The sequence below is a fragment of the Triticum urartu genome, chromosome 5A, assembly GCF_056163025.1.
Source record: "Triticum urartu cultivar PI428250 chromosome 5A, HENAU_Tu73, whole genome shotgun sequence".
NCBI lineage: Eukaryota > Viridiplantae > Streptophyta > Magnoliopsida > Poales > Poaceae > Triticum > Triticum urartu.
The window spans coordinates 19,345,600-19,371,333 of NC_141877.1; the positions used below are offsets into that span (position 1 = coordinate 19,345,600).

A 25,734-nucleotide genomic window follows, 5' to 3' on the forward strand; every position below is an offset into this window, starting at 1 on the left:
ACAATCATCCTATAAGTCCAAGCAAATCCAGATTTCTGATATGCCACAAGAAGTTGGACTTGCATTCCAAGAGAAAGCTAGAATTGAATGATCAACAGGAATCCGTTTGAACAAGAATCTTGGTTCTCTTGTTATGGAAGTTGGCAGATATGGAAATCTTGAGTTTGCTAAAAAGGAATGTAGGAACTATTTGCAAGAGAAAACAAGGCTGCAACTTGGTGCTGGGGATGCACATGCTATTTATCAATATTTTCTTTGTATGCAATCAAAAGATCTAGACTTTTTCCATGGTATGGGTGTGGCTGAGGATGGACATCTGGGAAATGTCTTTTGGGCAGATGCAAGAAGCAGGCTTGCATATGAGTCTTATTGGATTGCCATCACATTTGACACTATGTACTTAACAAACAAGTATAAAATGCCTTTCTCTCCTTTCATTGGCGTAAATCATCATGGAGAATCTTCTCTATTAGGTCGTGGTCTTCTATCCAATGAAGACACCGAGACTTCTGTTTCATTCTTTAAGTCTTGGCTCTATTGTATGCCATACAAACCACCAAATGCTATCATCATTGACCATTGCAAACCAATGCAAAATGCTATTGTAGAGGTTTTTCCTCAAAGTTGTCATAGATGGTGTATATGGCACATCATGAAGAAGATTCCTGAAAAGCTTAGTGGTTATGAAAAGCATGAAAACATTACACACACTTTGTCAAATGTGGTGTATGACTCCTTGACCAAACATGATTTTGAGAAAGCTTGGGCAGAGATGATCAATAAATATGATCTTCAGGACAATGAATGGCTTGCTAAATTATATGATAATAAAAATCAATAGGTACCAGCATATGTAAAAGATACATTTTGGGCAGGAATGTCTTCAACGTAAAGGAGTGAGAGTATGAATTCTTTCTCTACACGTATGAATGCACGTGCATGCGAGATTCCAATAAAGTTGCCATGTGTCATGTGCCTTTGATATTTTGTTCTTTTTTTGCAAATGCCTTTGATATATTGTTTACGAGAATTTACACACAAAAGAACGTGAATTTGAACAACAGAACCTACAAATATGTATGTTCTTCCCCGCAGAAAAGTATACTCCCTCCATTCCTAAATATAAGGGCCTGTTTGGGACTGCTTCGCTTCACAAAAATCGGTTTCGCTTCATTAAATTCACTTTGGAGCAGTTTCATCTAGAAGTTGTAATACTACCAAAGAGAATGTTTGGCTGCCATCTAGCTCCAACTTCAAGAATGAGAAAATTGGCGGAAAGGATTTATTTGATTGGTTAAAGGGAAAGAAACGAAGGGGTATCCACTTACTAGTGGCAGTAGTGGGTAATTTCCACCTAACTCTAGCTTCTAGAGTTTTTTGGAGCACCCCCTGAAGAGCTTCATAAAAAACTGAGAGTTGTATCCCAGATTCTAGTTTTTTTTAGGAGTGGCATATCGTGGAGCTACCCCGTTTGGCTTGTGTTTTTTGGAGCGGAGCTGAATTTTAAAGAGCAGAGCAGTCCCAAACAGGCTCTAAGTCTTTGTAGACCACATATAGATGTATATAGATGCATTTTAGAGTGTAGATTCACTCATTTTGCTCCGTATATATGTGGCTCATAGTGAAATCTCTACAAAGACTTATGTTTAGGAACGGAGGGAGTACTATGCTATTATTTGGACCCTTTTTTTTGCGAATGGCTAACAATGGGACCCGGCTTGATTTTTTTTTTTGAGGGGTGGGACTCAGGTTGATGTTGAGGGTTTCAAATGCATGGCCAGGATATGTTTTTTAGAGAGGTTTGGCCAAGATATATGAGATGGAAATATTTGCTCCATTTGGTAATAGGTTGATGGTGGTCAATCGCACGACTGAATCGATTTCCTTCATGTGGAAACTCACCAATTCTTGTATTTTCCGGTTAAGCCAATATATTGAGATCTCATTCATATTGGCGTCCATTTTAACATGCTTTAATTTGGAAACTTAAAGTGCCTGTAAAATAAAGATTTTTATGTGGTATCTAGCTATGAGAGGGTGATAAGAAAAGATCAATCCACATCGATCTTCTACTCAAGAATGTAAAGTTGCCAAGTTATAAGAAAAGAGCAATCCACAATGAACCAGCTATTCCGAATAAACCAACAGGCAACTTCGTAAGTGTATGCTTTTTCGCAAAAAAAAAAAAGAATACAACTTTGTAAGTGTAGGCCATTGTGCCTGCTCCGCCGTCGGCGCGTCACTATTGATACCACCAGGGCCTCAATGAACACATATTTTTAGGGCGTCAAGATAAACTTTTTCTTTCTCCGGGCCATCATTATCTGATGGAGTCGTGTGGCACCACAGCACAGACGGTGAGAATTGTCATCGATCTTCAACGGACGAAAGGGAAATGCGGCCAATCTTGGCAACATTGGCGTACAAGTAGGTAGGTACATAGTAGCCAAATCTTGGCGCCATCTTTGACTTCTTTTTTTTTCCGCATCCATCATAGACTTCAATGGTCCCACCCAACTACTTGTAGTCTAGTTCCCTTAGACCTTCTTCAATGCAAAGGTGCTTAGATGAGGTGCTAAGCACATTAAATACCTTAGCAACCCAGCTCCTCAATGTATAGGTGCTTAACTTGTTGTTGCTAAGCACACCATATTTAATGAGTTAACACCTAAAGCCTTTCATTCATTGGTCAAGTTGCTTCATTTAAGTGGTTTGCCTAGGTTCACGCGCTTGGCATTGGTTCTTCCTGGGGTCTCCAAAGTGTTCTCTCTCCTCCTTAATTATTGTGCCATGTCATTTTTTCGCTTACGTGGCATGCTTAGCATCTGTCCACCGTGGAGCACTGGAAAGGGCCTTACACATGTTGAGCACGACAGATAAATAAGCATGCAGGCCTATCTAGACTCCGGCCTCATCACTACTCCCACCGCACACACTGCACACAATGGCGTCTCCCGCGGGAAGCCGATGCACGAGCGCCTCTCTCCTCTTTGTCATCCTCGCCGCCGGGGCAAGCGCGGCACCGCTCACCATCACGAACCGGTGCCACTTCACGATGTGGCCGGTAGTCGCGCTCGTGCTCCACCAGGGCGGCGGCGGCACCGAACTCCACCCACGGGCCAGCTGGACCCTTGACACGCCGGTAATCGGCTCCCAGTACATATGGGGGCGCACGGGCTGCTCCTTCGACGGGGCCGGCAGGGGGCGGTGCCAGACCGGCGACTGCGGTGGCAACCCGGCGGCGCCGGTGACCATGGCGGAGGTGTCCGTGCTGGAAGGCAACTACACCTATGGCGTCAAGTCAACGCTCAAGGGGTTCAACCTGCCCATGGACGTGACGTGCAGCTCCGGCGAGGCGCTGTGGTGCCGGAAGGCTGGGTGCGAATGCGATGTGGTGCACCCGTACGCGAAGCACGGCAGCGCCGCTGGAGCCGGCTCCAGGTCGTCTTCTGCCCATGAGGAGCGGCAGAACATAGCACGTAGAAACCACCACACGTACGGCTAGTAGTACCTCCGTACACCGTACACGCGTCGTGTATTCCCAGCGGCAGTACGTACACATACTATGCTTGTGGGAGGCTCTAATAAGGTTGCCATTACCTTTGATATTTAGTTCACGGAGAAAGAAAAAATTATATGAGACCAGGTCTCATGGTTAGCAGTTGAGACCCGTTTTGATAGATGACACGTGGCATTCACAAATCACAAAGCATTTAATCTCTCTTCCCCCTCCTCCTTGATTTTAAGTGGGGGTGGGGGATGCTTTGTGATTCGTGAATGACACGTGTCACCCATCAGGATGGGTCTCACGTGAGACCTGGTCTCATAGAATTCTTTTCCACGGAAACTTTTACACACAAAAGAAAGTGAATTTGAACAACGAAATCTATAAATATGTATTCCTCCGTCTCAAAATAAGTGTCCTAAAGGACTAGGATTAATACTCAGGATCTCATAAATACTACTCCATAGGTGTCTTACCTTTGTATTAATTTTAGTATAAAGTTGTAGTAAAGTTGAAACACCTATTTTAGGATATGGGCGCACTCCCTAAGTCCGGGTTTATTAATCCTTCTTTTATTTTGAGCCCAAGCTTGATCATGAATTTAACTAATAAAATATAAACAATATGTCATGAAAACTATACTATAGAAAACCTCTTTCAAACTAGTAAGCTTGCACATGCAACACACATCTAAATTCAGACGATAAGTACATCCTTTTGTAAAATATTCATGTGATTCCTAACTTAATTATTTGAAGTGCATTGTTTGACAATTTATGATGGTTTGAACAGTGGGCAAAAAGGGATCTTCAGACACGAAACAAGATCTCTGAGTCGACCAAAACAGAATCCACAAACTAAGATAACATCATCCATAAGCTACCATAAACATCTCATCGCTTCTCCTTTTTCTCCCATCGGCAGCCTTCTTCATCTGGGCTCCCAACTGGTGCTTGTTCGTCATGTCGACACGGAGCTTATCATATGCATCTGCATTCCCCGCGTATGTAATCGCCCTGGACCCTGGATGGCCATAGCAAGCTCCTCTTTTAGAATTGGATAACCAACCCTCAAGCAAGGGAGGCGTAAACATGGAGAAAAAGAAACATAGCATACTTGCGAGCACACCTTGGGAAGATGTCTCTTCCAGCTATGCCTTGTATCTTGAGCCTCCAGTGACATGTTCTTGCGGCGCTGGTCTTTGAAGATTCCAATGGTCGGAACAAGCATAGAAGAAACCTTGTAAAACAATGGACGTGTAGACTAATGAAACTGACTGATTTCTGATGTAACCATTTTTAAAGGGGACATGGTAACACAAAACACATGGTTCCAAAGATCAAAAGGAGTCAAAAATTATATAGCGGTGTCTTCATTGGTTTTGCCGGTGTGATAGCGATGAAAAATTTGTCTTCTTGAAATACGTACATATGACATCTTCCAAGAAAGAAATTATTTATGAACTTGCATTTCACATGCCGACCAAACCGTCATCTAGCTTAACTTGAAGCGGCAGCACTGTTCGACACACGAAAGACTGTTGGCACATAAGGGTAGTTCTATGTCATACTAAACCACAGTTTAAGCATAATATTGATATGTTGGTGTGCCTAAGAAAAAGAAGTCAATGCATGTCTTTGATATAAAATTCACAATTTTATTAATCTTGCATGTACAATTTATGTTTTTGATTGATATGCACTCCATAAAAGAATACAAGCTCACTAATAATAGTCTGATCGTATCTCTTATGCAGAAGCTGAAACTAATGTTTGGCCCTAGCATTACACCATTAAGCACCTGAAGTCATTCTTATTCCAAATAAAAGCACCGTAACTGAAGCAACCAACAAACTAAACTCTAGAACATCAACGGATAATCAGATCAATCCTTCTCTAAAGCTCGCAAGACAGAAATGTCAAATCTAACCTAGTTGAAAAATACTGTATAGGGTACATGGTCCACCCACCTAATAAATATAATAGATCGGCATCATTACGTCTAATATGCAATAAATTATGCACCAAATAGAATTCGATAAAATCTAGTAAATCTAATTTTTCTCGTTCCATATATTAATTTTTTAGATATAAGAGGAGAAATATTTCATGGACAGTTAAAGTCCTCACTCAGGCTTAGAATTACAAGAAACAAACATTAGAACTGCATTTGCTCGACCCTTGAGTGAAACCTTGGTTGTTACCTCTCCCAAGAAAAGAAAAAGAGAAGATACCAATAATCTGGATGCGGCATCAATAGCACGGCTGGAAAGTATATATAGATGTAGTTTCAAGACTAACTAACCATTTTGCATTGAAGTTTGCAAATAAATCATTTCCATGTTTGAACAAAGGGAACTTGTAAACATCTGAACCAGGAACAGATGTTTCTTTAAGATTTAACAATAGCAGCAGAAACCCTGCAGCAAAGAAATAATTCTGATGCACTGGGATAAAAAATTCTGATGTACTTCAGTACCTTTTCATATTTAGATGAGTGAGTAGAGAGACTAACACACAACTATAAGCACACGTCTCCTCATTCCGCAATTCAGAGCCTAGTTACTTTATGAGCCAATATATGCATCAATTCACGATCCTCCAGTGTATAAACTGGTACTTTCAAATCACATTGCAGCTTTTTGTTGAAGAAACAATTTGCACATTCAGTTACATCGGCATGAGTGTCGGTGCAGCTGACATCGTGCTCTCCTAATAGCCATTTATGCAGGGCAAAAGGTTGCATTACAAAAAGAAATAGACATCGAAGAAAGTATCATGGGTTGAATCAACATGTCAACATGTGGCTGCAAACTTGCAATTCCTATAGGATTTAAACAAAAAATAACATATATTGCCTAATCGGGCCAGGCGTCGCAGCGGCATTAGTCCATGATATGGAATCCGCATGGAGTAGGCCCAGGGAGCGGTGGTGGCTGCGAGACGGGGCGACGGCGTCGGTCTGCTTGCCTCGGTATATATAATTTGGTATAATTGTACCCTCATCCTGAACATAGGCTCCTACAGTACATCTGTAACGCCTGGATAATCTTGCTACAGTAATCCCACGCTAATCATGCCACGTCATCCCGATTACTGTTGCTAAACGTCCGTTAGTTCAAACCGCGTCAAATTCAAATTTAAAATTAATGTCGGCAATAAAAGTTTTTAAAAATTGAAACAAAAATGTTCGGTGGTTGCCATATATTACAAAGATAATTATGGTGCAACAAACGCATTTTTATAAAATGGCTAAATGGTTTAAAATGATTTAAACAGAAAAGAAAGAAATAATAAAAGAAAACAGAAAACAAACAAACAAAAAATGGAAGGAGAGAAAGGCCCCACTGGGCTTCGGCCCAGCAGGCCGGCCCTTCCGGCCGCAGGCCCAACCGGCCTCCCCCCACTTCTCCATATCCCCCCACGAACCCGAACCCTAACCTAACCACTCCCCCACTCGCTCCCCCCCACTCCCATCGCCTGGATCTGGATCGGGGAATCACGATCCCCTCGGCCCTTTCCCTCGCGCGCCCGTCGCCGCCTGGACGCGCCGGCGACCGGAGCTCCCTCGCCGGCCTGCTTCCCCTTCCCCACCGGCCTGCACCCGCTCCGCCGTATCGTCCCCGACTGCCTCCTCGTCCCCCATTGCCGCGTGCCCTACTCCCCCTTGTGAGCGCCTCCCTCCTCCCCCTTTCTCCTCGCCGCGGTCACCGGCGGCCCGTCGCGCCTATCATCGCGTGCACCCGCGCCTCCCCGCGCACCGCGGCCGCAGCCCCCCTGATCCCGCAGCCCTCCCCGCTCCGGCCGTCCTCGCCGACCACGCCCGCGGCCCCTGCTTGCCGGCCAGCGCGAGTCCGCCGCCGGCCCAGCGCACGCGGCCACCCCTGCCGACCGCACCCTGGGCGTGCACCTGCGGCCCTCCTCGCCTCGCTTCCGCGCCGTGGCCACCCCCTTGCCGCGCCTCTGCTTCTGCTGCCCCGCCGCGGCCTCGTCCCCTCGCCATTCGCCCCACTCACCCCTGCCGGCGCCTGCTTCTTGCACCGGCCGCCTTTGCCTTGCCACGTCGCCCGCTCGCCGGTGCACCGGCGCCCGCGCCCGCCAGCCGCCCCATTGGGTGCGCCCCTCCGAGGGCCATCGCCCGTTCGGGCTGCACCCGATACCCGCACGCCCGCAAAGGCCCCTAGGGCCTATGACGAACGGGGCCCACGCCCAGAACAAAATTGTAAAAAATAATAATAAAATAATAATAATTAACTAATTAACTAATTAATTAATTAATTAATTAAAGAATTAATTAACTTAATTAATTGTGTTTAACTAACCTAATCAATTAACTAAACTAATTAAACATGTTTAGTTAGTCATAGACAATGACAGTAGGACCCACATGTCAGTTTGACTAGGTCAACTGACTAGTTGACCGCTGACACAATAATGACGTCATGCTGACATCACAAGTCACTGTTTTGGATAATTCGGATTTAAAAAAATAAATTAATTCTAGAAAATAGATAAATCTTTAAAAATTAATATAAAATAAACCGTAACTCGGATTAAATTATTTTCAACATGAAAGTTGCTCAGAACGACGAGACGAATCCGGATACGCAACCTGTTCGTCCGCCACGCATCCCTAGCATAGCGAACACGCAACTTTTCCCCTCCGACTCCTTTGCCCGAAAACGCGAAACACTGGGGATAATTTCCCGGATGTTCCTCCCCTTCACCGGCACCACCTCGTACCGCGTTAGGGCACACCTAGCATCACGCTTTGTCATGTCATGCATCGTCATGCTTTTGTTTGCATTATATTTATTGTTTCTTCCCCCTCTTCTCTCGCTAGACATCGAGACCGACGCTGCTGCTACCCAGTACGACTACGGTGTTGACGACCCCTCTCTCTTGCCAGAGCAACCAGGCAAGCCCCCCTTTGATCACCAGATATTGCCTACTCTTTTCTCTACTGCTTGCATTAGAGTAGTGTAGCATGTTACTGCTTTTCGTTAATCCTATTCTGATGCATAGCCTGTCCTTGCTACTACTATTGTTACCTTTACCTGCAATCCTAATGCTTAGTATAGGATGCTAGTTTATCATCAGTGGCCATATATTCTTGTCCGTCTGCCATGCTATATTATCGGGTCGTGATCACTCGGGAGGTGATCACGGGTATATACTATATACTTTATACATGATACATGTGGTGACTAAAGACGGGTCGGCTTGTGGAGCACCCGCGAGTGATTCACGGATTGGGGGCTGAAAGGACCTTTGTCCCAACGGCCCTCTGTGTGGATTTTTGTGGCGAAGCGACAGGGCAGGTTGTGACCACCTAGGAGAGAGGTGGGCCTGGCCCTAGTCGGTGTTCGCGGATACTTAACACGTTTAACGAGATCTTGGTATTTGATCTGAGTCTGGCTACTGGCCTATACGCACTAACCATCTACGCGGGGACAATTATGGGCACTCGACGTCGTGGTATCAGCCGAAGCCTTCGTGATGTCAGCGACTAAGTGGCGCGCGCCGGATTGGACCGTAAGCCTGCTCTTGTATTAAGGGGGCTAGTTCTGCTTCCGGCCGCGTACGCAACATGCAGGTGTGCAATGGGCGATGGGCCCAGACCCCTGCGCCATAGGATTTAGACCGGCGTCCTGACCTCTCTGTTGTGCCGAGGTAGGGCTGCGACGTGTTGATCTTCCGAGGCCGGGCATGACCCAGGAAAGTGTGTCCGGCCAAATGGGATCGAGCGTGTTGGGTTATGTGGTGCACCCCTGCAGGGAAGTTAATCTATTTGAATAGCCATGATCTTCGGTAACAGGACGACTTGGAGTTGTACCTTGACCTTATGATAACTAGAACCGGATACTTAATAAAACACACCCTTCCAAGTGCCAGATACAACCGGTGATCGCTCTCTAACAGGGCGACGAGGGGAGGATCATCGGTTAGGATTATGCTATGTGATGATACTTGGAGGACTTCAGTCTACTCTCTTCTACATGCTGCAAGACGGAGGCTGCCAGAAGCGTAGTCTTCGAAAGGACTAGTTATCCCCCCTTATCCCGGCTTTCTGCAGTTCAGTCCACATATAATAGCCTTATTCCAGTTGATACCAATGCATACATATGTAGTGTAGCTCCTTGCTTGCGAGTACTTTGGATGAGTACTCACGGTTGCTTTCTCCCCCTTTTTCCCCCTTTCCTTTCTTTCTGGTTGTGGCAACCAGATGCTGGAGTCCAGGAGCCAGACGCCACCGTTGATGACGACTACTACTACTCGGGAGGTGCCTACTACTACGTGCAGCCCGCTGACGGCGACCAGGAGTAGTTTAGGAGGATCTCAGGCAGGAGGCCTGCGCCTCTTTCGATCTGTATCCCAGTTTGTGCTAGCCTTCTTAAGGCAAACTTGTTTATCTTATGTCTGTACTCAGATATTGTTGCTTCCGCTGACTCGTCTATGATCGAGCTCTTGTATTCGAGCCCTCGAGGCCCCTGGCTTGTAATATGATGCTTGTATGACTTATTTTATTTATAGAGTTGTGTTGTGATATCTTCCCGTGAGTCCTTGATCTTGATCATACACATTTGCGTGCATGATTAGTGTACGATTGAATCGGGGGCGTCACAAGTTGGTATCAGAGCCGACTGCCTGTAGGAATCCCCCTTCCACACTCCTTGGCCGAAGTTGAGTCTAGGCATTACAAAAACTTTTATTAACATGGCTGTGTGCCTTACGGGCCCACATCGCCATCTGGGTGGTATTAGGCTCTTTTACTCCTCGATCCTTACTCTGAGACACTGAACTCTCTCCTACTCAGGTTAAACGATTTTACTAACTCTAACACTAGGATCCCGTGACCACGTTCACCCCAAAGTTGGATAAGCCCTAGTTATTCTTTAGAGTAGTATTTGAACATTATCCACATTGTCATTTGACTCCTGTGAAAACATCTTTGTTTTCAGATGGAACCCACGAGGCAGGTCATGCGCCACACGACGGCCATTGGTGCCTCAGGATCACCTGCTGTGTTGGTTGAGATGATGACCTATCTGGGTTATCGCTGGCACCCTGAGTACACCGTCTATGAGGAGTATCAGGACTTCAACCAGGAGCAGTACCGTGCCATCGTCCACCTCTACTCTCGGGAGTATGACTCCACTACCGTGCTGCACACTGCTCATGGTGTTGGAGTGACTATCGATATGGCGGTCCATGATGCTTCTTATGCTGCTCTGACACGTATTGATGGAGAGTATCAGGAGTTGGATACCTCCCCCTTCAGGCACATTGCTATCGCATCCGATGTTGGTGCGGATGGATACTACACTGCTGCCTACTCCACTATCACCCGAGATCCCTTCTACCATCAGAACCTGGTTCTGCATGCTGATGGGCTGGATAGAGCTAACCGAGCTCTTCGCCACGAGCTGTACACCACCCGTCAGCACCTGTATCGAGCTCTGACGCTATTGCACCCCTCTGTCCGCTCTGGTGATCTGTCGCATTCTGCGATCTACCCTGCCCGGACCGTGATGCCCCAGGGCGTCCGTTGGCCAGATGTGGGAGGCTACTCTCCTGCACTGGGTCCTCTCCTGCCACCAGCGCATCGGGTTCCGCGCCAGAGTATCTGTGGACCCCAGGCTACTCGCGTGGAGGTCTTCCCTTCGCGTCACTACCAGCTGTCGGGCTACACCTACCTCCGCAGTACCGCATAGGACTGATGTAGACTTGCTTGTTAGTGTTAGATGCATTCGCCGCGAGCCTGTGTGCCGCCTATGATGTCTTAGCCTGTGTACCGAACTCTGTGTAACGAAATCTATGCATGATCTCTTTTGTAAGATATGCCGACTACTATGTAGTATCTATCGTGCTGCTTTCGTTGTGCATGTTTCATCATGAATGATTCTTGTCTTTGCAAATTTCTCAATGCTGAACTACCCCTGTTATATATTAGCAGGATGGTTAGACCAGGTGGTCGTGGTCGTGGTGGCAACGCCCCACCACCGCCTGAGTACATGGCTGGGATGATGCAACAGTTTGAGCTGAATCGTCAGTTCATGGAGAATATTATGGCTCGGTTTCCTCGCCCCAATATGAACTAGCAGCCAACCCAAGTGACTCTGCAGGATTTCATGCGCCTCAACCTAATCGTGTACCGCAGCTCAACTCAGCCTCTGGATGCTGACGACTGGCTCTGTGACATCACCTATGAGATGGAGTCTGCTGATGTAGCCCCTGCCAGCTATGTCACCTTTGCTTCCTTCTTCCTGAAAGGACCCGCAGCTCAATGGGGGGACAGCCACAGGCGTACTCTGCCAGCTGGAACAATCATCACCTGGCCAGACTTCCAAGCTGCCTTCCGTGCTCGCTTCATTCCTCAGGGAGTCATGGATTGGAAGAAGCGTGAGTTCCGCAACCTCACCCAAGGCAACAAAACTGTGGAAGCTTACCAGCGGGAGTTTCTGGACTTGTCCCGCTATGCTGAAGAGGACATTGCAACTGATACACGCAGACAAGAGAAGTTTCGTGATGTCCCTCAAGCTGACATCAAGCTCGCACTTCTAGTGCATGACTTTGCTGATTTCGCCACTCTGGTGAACAAAGCCATCAATGTTGAAACTGGTCTGCAGGAATACCAGAGCTCTCACAGGCGCAACCGTGACACGGGCTCATCTTCGGGCCCGTCTTCGCAGAAGCGCAAGATATGGATTCCCAACAGCATGTACCAGCCGAATGCACCTGCCCCAAGGCAAACCTATGCTGCACCTCGTCTGCCTGCTCCTCCAACTAGGCAGCCAAGACTTCCAGCTCCACCACCACAAGCTCCTGTTCCCACTCCCAATAATGGTCTCTGCTACAAGTGTGGTCAGCCAGGTCACCGTGCTAGGGATTGTAATCAGAACCAGAATCAACTGGCCCTCCCCACAACTGGCCGTGGAAGCAACCAGCCTCACAACAACAATGCCAAGTCTTATGGTCGTGTTCATGCCAACCACGTTGATCTCAATGAAGTTCTAGACCAGCCTGCTACCGTGATGGGTACACTCCTCGTAAACTCAGTACCTGCATCTGTTTTATTCGATTTAGGAGCATCGCATTCATTCATGTCAGAAGATTTTGCATACAAGCATGACGTTAAATGTGAGGAGTTGAACACTTCGGTATTGGTAAAAACCCCCGTGGGACAATGTCAAACCTCACTGGTTGGCATCGATGTCCCCGTGGGAATCGAAGGGCTGGAATTCTATGCCTCTCCCATTATCCTGAAGTCGTCTAACATCGACCTCATTCTGGGAATGGATTGGTTGAAAGCGCATACTGCTTCTATAGTTTGCGCCACTAAGGTCGTCCATCTGCTACACCCTTCTGACGAAATAATAGCTTACCAAGCTCATCTAGTTCAGAACACCGAGGCATGACTTTATGCCTTGAATGCGTTGAATGCTGCACCACTCGAGGGCATTGAAAACATTCCCGTCGTTCGTGAATTCCAAGACGTCTTCCCAGAAGAACTTCCGGGGATTCCCCCTGCTAGAGCTGTCGAATTCATCATCGACTTGAAACCCGACACCACCCCTATAGCTAAACGACCCTATAAGATGCCGCCGCATGAACTCATTGAGCTTAAGGAGGAAATCGACAAATCTCTTGTCAAAGGTTTCATCGACCAAGTTGCTCTCCTTGGGGAGCACCTTCTCTCTTTGTTAAGAAAAAGGATGGGACAAACCGATTAGTCCAAGACTACCGTCCTATAAACCAAGCTACCATTCAGAATAAATATCCTCTTCCTCGGATCAATGATCTTTATGATCAACTGGCTGGCTCATCAGTGTTCTCCAAACTCGATTTGAGGTTAGGTTACCACCAGATCTGTGTTCGTGAAGAGGATATCCCAAAAACCACCTTCGTGACTCGGTATGGATCATACGAGTACACCGTCATGTCATTCGGCTTAACGAATGCTCCCGCCACCTTCTCTCATCTGATGAACTATATATTCATGGATTACCTCGACAAGTTCGTCATGGTTTATCTGGATGATATCCTTGTATTTTCCAAGAACGAGGAAGAACATGCTGGACATCTTCGTTTGGTGCTAGAAAAGCTTCGAGAGCACCAACTGTATGCTAAGTATTCCAAGTGTGAATTCTGGCTCCCCGAAGTAACCTATCTTGGGCATGTCATCTCCAAGGATGGTATTGCCGTCAACCCTGAACGAGTTCAGGCTATTCTCGATTGGACTCCTCCAAAGAATGTCAAGCAACTCTGAAGTTTTCTCGGTCTCGCCAGCTATTGCCGTCGATTTGTCGAGAACTTCTCCAAGATTGCCAGGCCTCTGACTAATCTGTTGCATAAGGGTGTCAAGTTCGAATGGACAGACAAGTGTCAGGAAAGTTTTCAGGTGCTCAAAGACAAGTTGACCTCTGCCCCCGTGCTTGCTCCACCTGATACTAAGAAGGACTTTGTCATTTACTGTGACGCTTCCCGTCAAGGATTAGGCTGTGTCCTGATGCAAGAGCGCAGAGTGATTGCTTATGCCTCTCGTCAACTGCGCCCTCACGAAGAAAACTACCCAGTTCACGACCTCGAGCTTGCTGCTGTTATTCATGCACTAAAGCAGTGGCGACATTACCTTCTCGGTAATCGTTGTGAGATCTTCACCGACCACCAAAGTCTGAAGTATCTGTTTACTCAGCCAGATCTGAACCTCCGCCAGCAGAGATGGATGGAGACTGTTGCAGACTTTGACGTGGGTATATCTTATACCCCCGGCAAGGCTAATGTAATGGCTGATGCCTTGAGCCGCAAGTCTTACTGCAACCACCTCCAGGTTCACCAAGTTCATCCCTCGCTTGTCGAAGAATTTAGAAAGCTGAAACTCCATATTGTTCCTCCTGGAGCACTCGCTCCCCCTCCCCCGGAGTTCCGCAAGATGAATCTCCTTGTTGTTACTAAGGGTTCTCTAAATACCCTGGCTGTCGTAACAGATCTCGTAGCTGGTATAAAGACTATTCAAGGTTATGACTCTGAAGTCCATAAGATTAAACGCCATCTAGCAGAAGGAAAGCCCTCATTCTTCACTATCGCCGACGATGGCGCCTTGTATTTCAAAGGCCGCCTAGTGGTACCGTGTTCGAAGAAAAACCTGGATAAGACTAAAAGGGTTATGCAAGAAGCCCATGATACGCCTTTGTCCATCCATCCTGGTAGTACAAAGATGTACCAGGATATTCGTCAAAGATTCTGGTGGTCTAATATGAAGTAGGACATTGCTCGTTATGTTGCTGAGTGTGACGTTTGTCGCCGAATCAAAGCAGAGCATCAAAGGCCTGCTGGAACTCTGCAACCTATCTCTATTCCTGAATGGAAATGGGACCATGTTGAAATGGACTTCGTCACTGGATTTCCCAAATCGCAGAAAGGTAATGATGCTATTCTTGTCGTCATTGACCGGCTTTCCAAAGTTGCCCATTTTCTGGCGGTCAAAGAGACAATCACTGCTAGTTAGCTTGCTACTCTGTACATGGCCAGAATTGTTTCACTTCACGGTATTCCACTAGTTATCAGTTCAGACCGTGGCAGCTTATTCACTTCAAGGTTTTGGGCGAGTTTCCAAGAAGCTATGGGAACTCATCTGTCGTTCAGTACTGCGTTTCATCCTCAGTCGCAAGGACAGGTTGAACGTGTCAACCAAGTTCTCGAAGACATGCTTCGAGCTTGTGTAATATCATTCGGCAAGAAATGGGAGGAATCTCTTCCATATGCCGAGTTCTCTTATAATAATAGCTATCAAGCTAGTTTGAAGATGTCCCCCTTCGAAGTGCTATATGGACGAAAGTGTCGAACCCCTCTGAACTGGTCAGAAACGGGGGAACGTCCACTCTTTGGTCCGGATATTATCCAACAGGCCGAAGAACAAGTTCGCATTATTCACGAGAATCTCAAGACTGCTCAGTCACGTTAGAAAAGTCAGTATGACCGTCATCACCAAGATATGGTCTATCAACCTGGCGAAAAGGCTTATCTTCGAGTTACACCAATGAAGGGTGCACACCGCTTCGGGATCAAAGGAAAGCTAGCTCCCCGCTATATTGGTCCTTTCACTATTCTCGAAAGGCGTGGAAAGGTGGCATATCAACTGGAGCTTCCGCCGAACCTTTCTCAGGTTCACGATGTGTTCCACGTGTCACAACTCCGACGCTGCTTCAAGGACCCAATCCGAGCAGTGGATCATGAAGTGCTTGAATTGCAACAGGACCTCTCCTATAAAGAGCATCCGGTCCGCATTCTCGACCAAGCTAAACGCCGCACACGTCAGAAGGCGATCAAGTTCCTCAAGGTCCAGTGGTCGAATCACTTTGAAGACGAAGCCACCTGGGAACGCGAGGATCGTCTTCGTGATGAATACCCCGCACTGTTTCCTTCTACCTCCTAAATCTCGAGACGAGATTTCTTGTAGTGGAGGAGAATTGTAACGCCCGGATAATGTTGCTACAGTAATCCCACGCTAATCATGCCACGTCATCCCAATTACTGTTGCTAAACGTCCGTTAGTTCAAACCGCGTCAAATTCAAATTTAAAATTAATGTCGGCAATGAAAGTTTTCAAAAATTGAAACAAAAATGTTCGGTGGTTGCCATATATTACAAAGGTAATTATGGTGCAACAAACACATTTTTATAAAATGGCTAAATGGTTTAAAATGATTTAAACAGAAAAGAAAGAAATAATAAAATAAAACAGAAAACAAACAAACAAAAAATGGAAGGAGAGAAAGGCCCCACTGGGCTTCGGCCCAGCAGGCCGGCCCTTCCGGCCGCAGGCCCAACCGGCCTCCCCCCACTTCTCCATATCCCCCCACGAACCCTAACCCTAACCTAACCACTCCCCCACTCGCTCCCCCCCACTCCCATCGCCTGGATCTGGATCGAGGAATCCCGATCCCCTCGCCCCTCTCCCTCGCGCGCCCGTCGCCGCCTGGACGCGCCGGCGACCGGAGCTCCCTCGCCGGCCTGCTTCCCCTTCCCCACCGGCCTGCACCCGCTCCGCCGTATCGTCCCCGACTGCCTCCTCGTCCCCCATTGCCGCATGCCCTACTCCCCCTTGTGAGCGCCTCCCTCCTCTCCCTTTCTCCTCGCCACGGTCACCGACGGCCCGTCGCGCCTATCACCGCGTGCGCCCGCGCCTCCCCGCGCACCCGCGACCGCAGCCCCCCTGATCCCGCAGCCCTCCCTGCTCCGGCCGTCCTCGCCGACCACGCCCGCGGCCCCTGCTTGCCGGCCAGCGCGAGTCCGCCGCCGGCCCAGCGCACGCGACCACCCCTGCCGACCGCACCCTGGGCGTGCACCCGCGGCCCTCCTCGCCTCTCTCCCGCACCGTGGCCACCCCCTTGCTGCGCCTCTGCTTCTGCCGCCCCGCCGCGGCCACGTCCCCTCGCCACTCGCCCCACTCACCCCTGCCGGCGCCTGCTTCTTGCGCCGGCCGCCTTTGCCTTGCCGCGTCGCCCGCTCGCCGGTGCACCGGCGCCCGCGCCCGCTAGCCGCCCCGTCGGGTGCGCCCCTGCGAGGGCCATCGCCCGTTCGGGCTGCACCCGATACCCGCACGCCCGCAAAAGCCCCTAGGGCCTATGACGAACGGGGCCCATGCCCAGAACAAAATTGTAAAAAAATATAATAAAAATAATAATAATTAACTAACTAATTAATTAATTAATTAAAAATTAATTAACTTAATTAATTGTGTTTAACTAACCTAATCAATTAACTAAACTAATTAAACTTGTTTAGTTAGTCATAGACAATGACAGTAGGACCCACATGTCAGTTTGACTAGGTCAACTGACTAGTTGACCGCTGACACAATAATGACGCCATGCTGACATCACAAGTCACTGTTTTGGATAATTCGGATTTAAAAAAATAAATAAATTCTAGAAAATAGATAAATCTTTAAAAATTAATATAAAATAAACTGTAACTCGGATTAAATTATTTTCAACATGAAAGTTGCTCAGAACGACGAGACGAATCCGGATACGCAACCCGTTCGTCCGCCACGCATCCCTAGCATAGCGAACACGCAACTTTTCCGCTCCGACTCCTCTGCCCGAAAACGCGAAACACCGGGGATAATTTCCCGGATATTCCTGCCCTTCACCGGTACCACCTCGTACCGCGTTAGGGCACACCTAGCATCACGCTTTATCATGTCATGCATCGTCATGCTTTTGTTTGCATTATATTTATTGTTTCTTCCCCCTCTTCTCTCGCTAGACATCGACACCGACGCCGCTGCTACCCAGTACGACTACGGTGTTGACGACCCCTCTCTTTTGCCAGAGCAACCAGGAAAGCCCCCCCTTTGATCACCAGATATCGCCTACTCTTTTCTATACTGCTTGCATTAGAGTAGTGTAGCATGTTACAGCTTTCTGTTAATCCTATTTTGATGCATAGCCTGTCCTTGCTACTACTGTTGTTACCTTTACCTGCAATCCTAATGCTTAGTATAGGATGCTAGTTTATCATCAGTGGCCATATATTCTTGTCCGTCTGCCATGCTATATTATCGGGCCGTGATCACTCGGGAGGTGATCACGGGTATATACTATATACTTTATACATGATACATGTGGTGACTAAAGACGGGTCGGCTTGTGGAGCACCCGCGAGTGATTCACGGATTGGGGGCTGAAAGGACCTTTGTCCCAACGGCCCTCTGTGTGGATTTTTGTGGCAAAGCGACAGGGCAGGTTGTGACCACCTAGGAGAGAGGTGGGCCTGGCCCTGGTCGGTGTTCGTGGATACTTAACACGTTTAACGAGATCTTGGTAGTTGATCTGAGTCTGGCTACTGGCCTATACGCACTAACCATCTACGGCGGGGACATTTATGGGCACTCGACGTCGTGGTATCAGCCGAAGCCTTCGTGACGTCAGCGACTGAGTGGCGCGCGCCGGATTGGACCGTAAGCCTGCTCTTGTATTAAGGGGGCTAGTTCTGCTTCCAGCCGCGTACGCAACGTGCAGGTGTGCAATGGGCGATGGGCCCAGACCCCTGCGCCATAGAATTTAGACCGGCATGCTGACCTCTCTGTTGTGCCTAGGTAGGGCTGCGACGTGTTGATCTTCCGAGGCCGGGCATGACCCAGGAAAGTGTGTCCGGCCAAATGGGATCGAGCGTGTTGGGTTATGTGGTGCACCCCTGCAGGGAAGTTAATCTATTCGAATAGCCGTGATCTTCGGTAACAGGACGACTTGGAGTTGTACCTTGACCTTATGATAACTAGAAACGGATACTTAATAAAACACACCCTTCCAAGTGCCAGATACAACCGGTGATCGCTCTCTAACAGGGCGACGAGGGGAGGATCATCGGTTAGGATTATACTATGTGATGATACTTGGAGGACTTCAGTCTACTCTCTTCTACATGCTGCAAGACGGAGGCTGCCAGAAGCGTAGTCTTCGAAAGGACTAGTTATCCCCCCTTATCCCGGCTTTCTGCAGTTCAGTCCACATATAATAGCCTTATTCCAGTTGATACCAATGCATACATATGTAGTGGAGGTCCTTGCTTGCGAGTACTTTGGATGAGTACTCACGGTTGCTTTCTCCCCCCTTTCCCCCTTTCCTTTCTTTCTGGTTGTCGCAACCAGATGCTGGAGTCCAGGAGCCAGACGCCACCATTGATGACGACTACTACTACTCGGGAGGTGCCTACTACTACGTGCAGCCCGCTGAGGGCGACCAGGAGTAGTTTAGGAGGATCTCAGGCAGGAGGCCTGCGCCTCTTTCGATCTGTATCCCAGTTTGTGCTAGCCTTCTTAAGGCAAACTTGTTTATCTTATGTCTGTACTCAGACATTGTTGCTTCCGCTGACTCGTCTATGATCGAGCTCTTGTATTCAAGCCCTCGAGGCCCCTGGCTTGTAATATGATGCTTGTATGACTTATTTTATTTGTAGAGTTGTGTTGTGATATCTTCCCATGAATCCTTGATCTTGATCGTACACATTTGCGTGCATGATTAGTGTACGATTGAATCGGGGGCGTCACAACATCCATTTCTAATTTTATGTATAACCGAGAGCCATTTATATGCCCAAATATGATCTTAGAAAGAGTATGGATCAGTTTTAGCTCTTACATATATACATAAATTAAGCAAGCATTCAGATATTACATTCGTTTCCAGAGCAACATAGGAATAATTCTTAACTCTCAACCAAAGGCTTTACCATATTTTCAGGGATTTGCGTGCAAACTTGTTTAGTCATCAATCCACAATATATGCATTTCTATTTCTTTGTAACCCTTTTGTTTTCTTGGCGCAACAAAAATTTATAGTAGGGCCATGCCTTACTGTTCAGGGTAACAAAAAAAATTGTCAATCTATTAACTAGTGTACTCAATCATGTTTGGAAATAATGGTACATAGGATCTGGGTCGTTGGTTCTTTTGGATGAATTGGTAGGACCTGGGCTTAATCTATGAATTTAACAAATTGTTTATAAACAGAATGATCTTACTTTTGGAGAGTTGAATCAGCTCACCTTCACGCAGGAAAAAATGATGTGTTACAATCTACAGAGCTCCCCTCGACTATAGAATCCAATTCACTGGCCTCGATCACTCTGTCGCAGTTTCAACCAACCCATCAACAGTGAGCTCTAACAGATTAACATGGAAATAATCAGACTGGGTGCTTTTCTTCGAGTGTTGATGATGACACCGTAGCAAAATTGGTTTTTATCAATACTGCAAAAGATGGGGTACTTCTTGTGCCTAAAGAAGTTTTCATATAGCAAGCATGAGTGCAAAAGGGTAACGATCATGGAGGGCATGCAGTCTTGTGGAGTTGACAGAGATTACTCATCGTGAGAGCTTGGATCCAAACAATGCTTCAACTTGCGATTAGCATGCCTCATTTCTTTCATACCAGGTAGATGAAGCTGGTTAACCTGCATATGCACATGTTGAAATAATAGAGGCAATGTCAAAGGTACTGATAACGACATAAATGCTTAAATACCCTCCTAACCAGTGGCATATGTTCAACCAAGCACCACCTTGGTTAATCTTTTTTTGTAACACAGAGTGTTCATGTAGACCGGTGAAATGAAACACATAGCTAAAGAACAATTATTGGTGGGACTTTACATGATTATGTTATAAACTGTACTGTGCCAAGCTAGGTAAACATTCTTACCAGGTGATCGATTGTGCTGAATATCTTAAAAAAATGTTCGACCAGACAAACAAAGTGTTGCCTTGAAAAACACTTTGCAATTATCTATATTAGCATCATGAAACACAGAGTTCCGACAAATTAAGGTCATAAAGATTAATCATATTATTTATAGCTTAAGCTACCTGTCGAGGAGTATATAGAAGTGTTGGGGAACGTAGCAGAAATTCAAAATTTTCTACGTATCACCAAGATCAATCTATGGAGTAATCTAGAAACGAGGGGAAGGAGAGTGCATCTACATACCCTTGTAGATCGCTAAGCGGAAGCGTTCAAGTGAACGGGGTTGATGGAGTCGTACTCGTCGTGATTCAAATCACCGATGATCCTAGTGCCGAACGGACGACACCTCCGTGTTCAACACACGTACAGCCCGGTGACGTCTCCTACACCTTGATCCAGCAAGGGGAGAAGGAGAGGTTGGGGAAGAATCCATCCAGCAGCAGCACGACGGCATGGTGGTGGTAGAGGAGCGTGGTACTCCTGCAGGGCTTCGCCAAGCACCACAAGAGACGAGGAGGGAGAGGGGTAGGGCTGCGCCAAGAAGGAGATTCAATCGTGTCTATGGCAGCCCAAAACCTCAAGTATATATAGGGGGAGGGGAGGGTCTGCGCCCCCACCTAGGTTTCCACCCCTAGGGGTGGCGGCCAGCCCTAGATCCCATCTGGGGGGGGGGCGGCCAAGGGGGGAGAGAGGGGGCGCACCACTAGGTGGGCCTTATAGGCCCATCTGAGCCTAGGGTTTGGCCCCTTCCACTCTCCCTTGCGCCTTGGGCCTTGGTGGGGGGGGGGGCGCACCAGACCACCTGGGGCTGGTCCCCTCCCACACTTGGCCCATGCAGCCCTCCGGGGCTGGTGGCCCCACTTGGTGGACCACCGGGACCCTCCCGGTGGTCCCGGTACATTACCGATAAACCCGAAACTTTTCCGGTGACCAAAACATGACTTCCCATATATAAATCTTTACCTCCGGACCATTCTGGAACTCCTCGTGACGTCCAGGATCTCATCCGGGACTCCGAACAACATACGGTAACCACGTATATCTATTCCCTATAACCCTAGCGTCATCGAACCTTAAGTGTGTAGACCCTACGGGTTCGGGAGTCATGCAGACATGGCCGAGACAACTCTCCGGTCAATAACCAACAGCGGGATCTGGATACCCATGTTGGCTCCCACATGATCCACGATGATCTCATCGGATGAACCACGATGTCAAGGAATAAATCAATCCCGTATACAATTCCCTTTGTCTATCGGTACGATACTTGCCCGAGATTCGATTGTCGGTATCCCGATACCTTGTTCAATCTCGTCACCGACAAGTCTCTTTACTCGTTCCATAACACATCATCCCGTGATCAACTCCTTGATCACATTGTGCACATAGTGATGATGTCCTACCGAGTGGGCCCAGAGATACCTCTCCGTTTACACGGAGTGACAAATCCCAGTCTCGATTCGTGCCAACCCAACAGATACTTTCGGAGATACCTGTAGTGTACCTTTATAGCCACCCAGTTACGTTGTGACGTTTGGCACACCCAAAGCACTGCTATGGTATCCAGGAGTTGCATAATCTCATGGTCTAAGGAAATGATACTTGACATTAGAAAAGCTTTAGCATACGAACTACACGATGTTTGTGCTAGGCTTAGGATTGGGTCTTGTCCATCACATCATTCTCCTACTGATGTGATCCCCTTATCAACGACATCCAATGTCCATGGTCAGGAAACTGTAACCATCTATTGATCAACGAGCTAGTCAACTAGAGGCTTACTAGGGACATGGTGTTGTCTATGTATCCACACATGTATCTGAGTTTCCTATCAATACAATTCTAGCATGGATAATAAACGATTATCATGAACAATGAAATACATACAATAATAACTAATTTATTATTGCCTCTAGGGCATATTTCCAACAGTCTCCCACTTGCACTAGAGTCAATAGTCTAGTTCACATCGGCATGTGATTAACACTCACAGGCCACATCGCCATGTGACCTACATCCAAGAGTCTACTAGACTCAATGATTTAGTTCACATCTCTATGTGATTAACACTCAAAGAGTTCTGGGTTTGATCATGTTATGCTTGTGAGAGAGGTTGTAGTCAACGGTTCTTGCCATATTCAGATCCCTATGTATTTCGCAAAACTTTATGTCATATCATAGATGCTGCTACCACGTTCCACTTGGAGCTATTCCAAATTGTTGCTCCATTATACGTATTCGGTATCTCTACTCAGAGCTATCCAGATAGGTGTTAAGCTTGCATCGACATAACTCTTTACGTCGAACTCTTTATCACCTCCACAACCGAGAAACATTTCCTTATTCCCCTAAGGATAATTTTGACCGCTATCTGGTGATCTACTCCTAGATCACCTTTGTACCCTCTCGCCAGACATGTGGCAAGGCACACATCTGGTGCGGTACTCAGCATGGCATACCGTATAGAGCCTATGACAAAAGCATAGGGGACGACCTTCGTCCTTCCTCTTTCTTCTGCCGTGGTCAATCTTTGAGTCTTACTCAACTTCACACCTTACAACTCATGTAAGAACCCCTTCTTTGACTGATCTATTTTGAACTCTTTCAAAAACATGTCAAGGTGTGCGTTCTTTGAAAGTATCATCAGGCATCTTGATCTATTTCTATAGATCTTGATGCCCAATATGTAAGCAGCTTTATCCAGGTCTTCCTTTGAAAATCACTCTTCAAAAAACCATTTATGCTTTCCAGAAATTCTACATTATTTTGAATCAATAATATGTCATCCACATATACTTATCAGAAATATTGTAGTGCTCCCACTCACTTTCTTGCAAATACAAGTTTCTAGCAAACATTGTATAAACCTAAAAGCTTTGATCACTCCATCAAAACATATATTCCGACTCCGAGATGCTTGCTCTAATCCATAGAAGGATCGCTGGAGCCAGCATACCTTTTAGCATCCTTAGGATCGACAAAACCTTTTATTGTATCACATACAACTTTTCTTACGAAAACTGGTAAGAAAACTTGTTTTGACATCCATCTGTAAGATTTCACAATCGAAAAATACAGCTAATGCTATCATGATTCCGACGGACTTAAGCATCGCTACGAGTGAGAAATTCTCATCATACTCAACTCCTTGAACTTGTGAAAAGACTCTTTCCCACAAGTCAAGCTTCATAGACGGTAACAATACCGCCCACGTCTGTCTTCTTCTTAAAGATCCATTTATCTCAATGGCTTGCCGATCATCGGGCAAGTCCACCAAAGTCCATACTTTGTTCTGACATATGGATCCTATCTCGGATTTCATGGCTTCTAACCATTTGTCGGAATACGGGCCCACCATCGCTTCTCCATAGCTCGTAGGTTCATTGTTGTCTAACAACATGATATCTAAGACAGGATTACCGTACCACTTAGGAGTAGTACATATCCTTGTCGACCTACGAGGTTCGATAGCAACTTGATCCGAAGCTTCATGATCACTATCATTAACTTCCTATTCAATAGACGTAGGCGCCACAGAAAACATCTTTCTGTGTTGCGTCACTCTCTGGTTGAAGTGAAGGTTCGACAACCTCATCAAGTTCTATCTTCCTCCCACTCAATTCTTTCGAGAGAAACTCCTTCTCGAGAAAGGACCCGTTCTTAGCGACAAACAATTTGCCCTCGGATCTGAGATAGAAGGTATACCCTACTGTCACCTTTGGGTATCCTATGAAGATGTGTTTGTCCGCTTTGGGTTCGAGCTTCTCCGGCTGAAGCCTTAAGCATCGCATCCCCAAACGTTAAGAAACGACAACTTTGGTTTCTTGCCAAACCAATGTTCTTATGACGTCGTCTCAACGGACTTAGATGGTGTCCTATCTAAAGTGAATGCAGCTGTCTCTAACGCATAACCTCAAAATGAAAACGGTAGATTGATAAGAGACATCATAGATCGCACCATATCTCATAAGGTTCGATTACGATATCCGGACACAGCATAACCCAGTGGTGTTCCAGGTGGCTTCAACTGTGAAACAATTCCACAATGTCTTAAGTGATTGCCAAACTCATAACTCAGAAAATCCCCTTTTGATCAGATCATAGGAACATGATCTTATTGTTATGATGATTCTTAACTTCACTCTGAAATCGCTTGAACTTTTCAAACGTTTCAGACTTGTGCTTCATTAAGTAGATATACCTATATCTACCCAAATCGTTAGTGAAGATGAGAAAATAGCGATATCCACCGCACGCTTCAATTCTCATTGGATCACACGCATCAGCATGCATGATTTCCAACAAGTCACTTGCCCGTTCCATTGTACCTGAAAATGGGGTCTTAGTCATCCTGCCCATGAGGCATGGCTCGCATGTATCAAGCGATTCAAAATCAAGTGACTCCAAACATCCATCGACATGGAGTTTCTTCATGCATCTTACGCCAATATGACCTAAGCGGCAGTGCCACGAGAAAGTGGTACTATCATTATTAACTCTACATCATTTGGCGTGAACATGTGTATTACCATGACCGAGATTCAATGAACCATTCACGTAGGGTGCATGACCATGAAAGGTATCATTCATGTAAACAGAATAACCATTATTCTCTAACTTAAATGAATGACCCTATTGCAATGAACATGATCTAATCATATTCATGCTCAATGTAGACACCTGATAACATTTATCTAGGTTCAATACTAATCCCGAAGGCAGATGGAGCGTGCAATGGTGATCTCATCAACTTTGGACATACTTCCAACACACATCGTCACCTCGCCCTTTAGCGAGTCTCAGTTTAGTCCGTAGCTTTTGCTTCAAGTCACCAATAATAGTAACTGAACCTGTATCCAATACCCAGGTGCTACCAGGAGTACTAGCGAGGTACATATTAATAACACGTATATACTTTGTTGAAGTTGCCAGCCTTCTTATCTACCATGCATTTGGGGTAATTCCGCTACCAGTGACC

General features: G+C 46.6%; 1 long non-coding RNA gene and 1 pseudogene across 2 annotated transcripts; one reads left to right on the forward strand and one right to left on the reverse strand.

Annotated features, from left to right (window-relative positions):
* Nucleotides 1-2,904: 2,904 nt before the first annotated feature.
* Nucleotides 2,905-3,655, forward strand: LOC125555466 (thaumatin-like protein; annotated as a pseudogene).
* Nucleotides 3,656-4,172: 517 nt separating this feature from the next.
* Nucleotides 4,173-20,532, reverse strand: LOC125555469 (uncharacterized). 2 transcript variants are annotated; one of them, XR_015603178.1, is made up of 4 exons: nt 20,059-20,532; nt 5,810-5,924; nt 4,634-4,744; nt 4,173-4,528 (listed from the first exon to the last, which is right to left on the reverse strand). It is a non-coding gene; the product is annotated as an uncharacterized LOC125555469 (long non-coding RNA). The 2 variants fall into 2 exon arrangements; XR_007304718.2 differs by lacking the exon at nt 20,059-20,532 and having other exon boundaries at nt 5,810-6,520.
* Nucleotides 20,533-25,734: the final 5,202 nt, after the last annotated feature.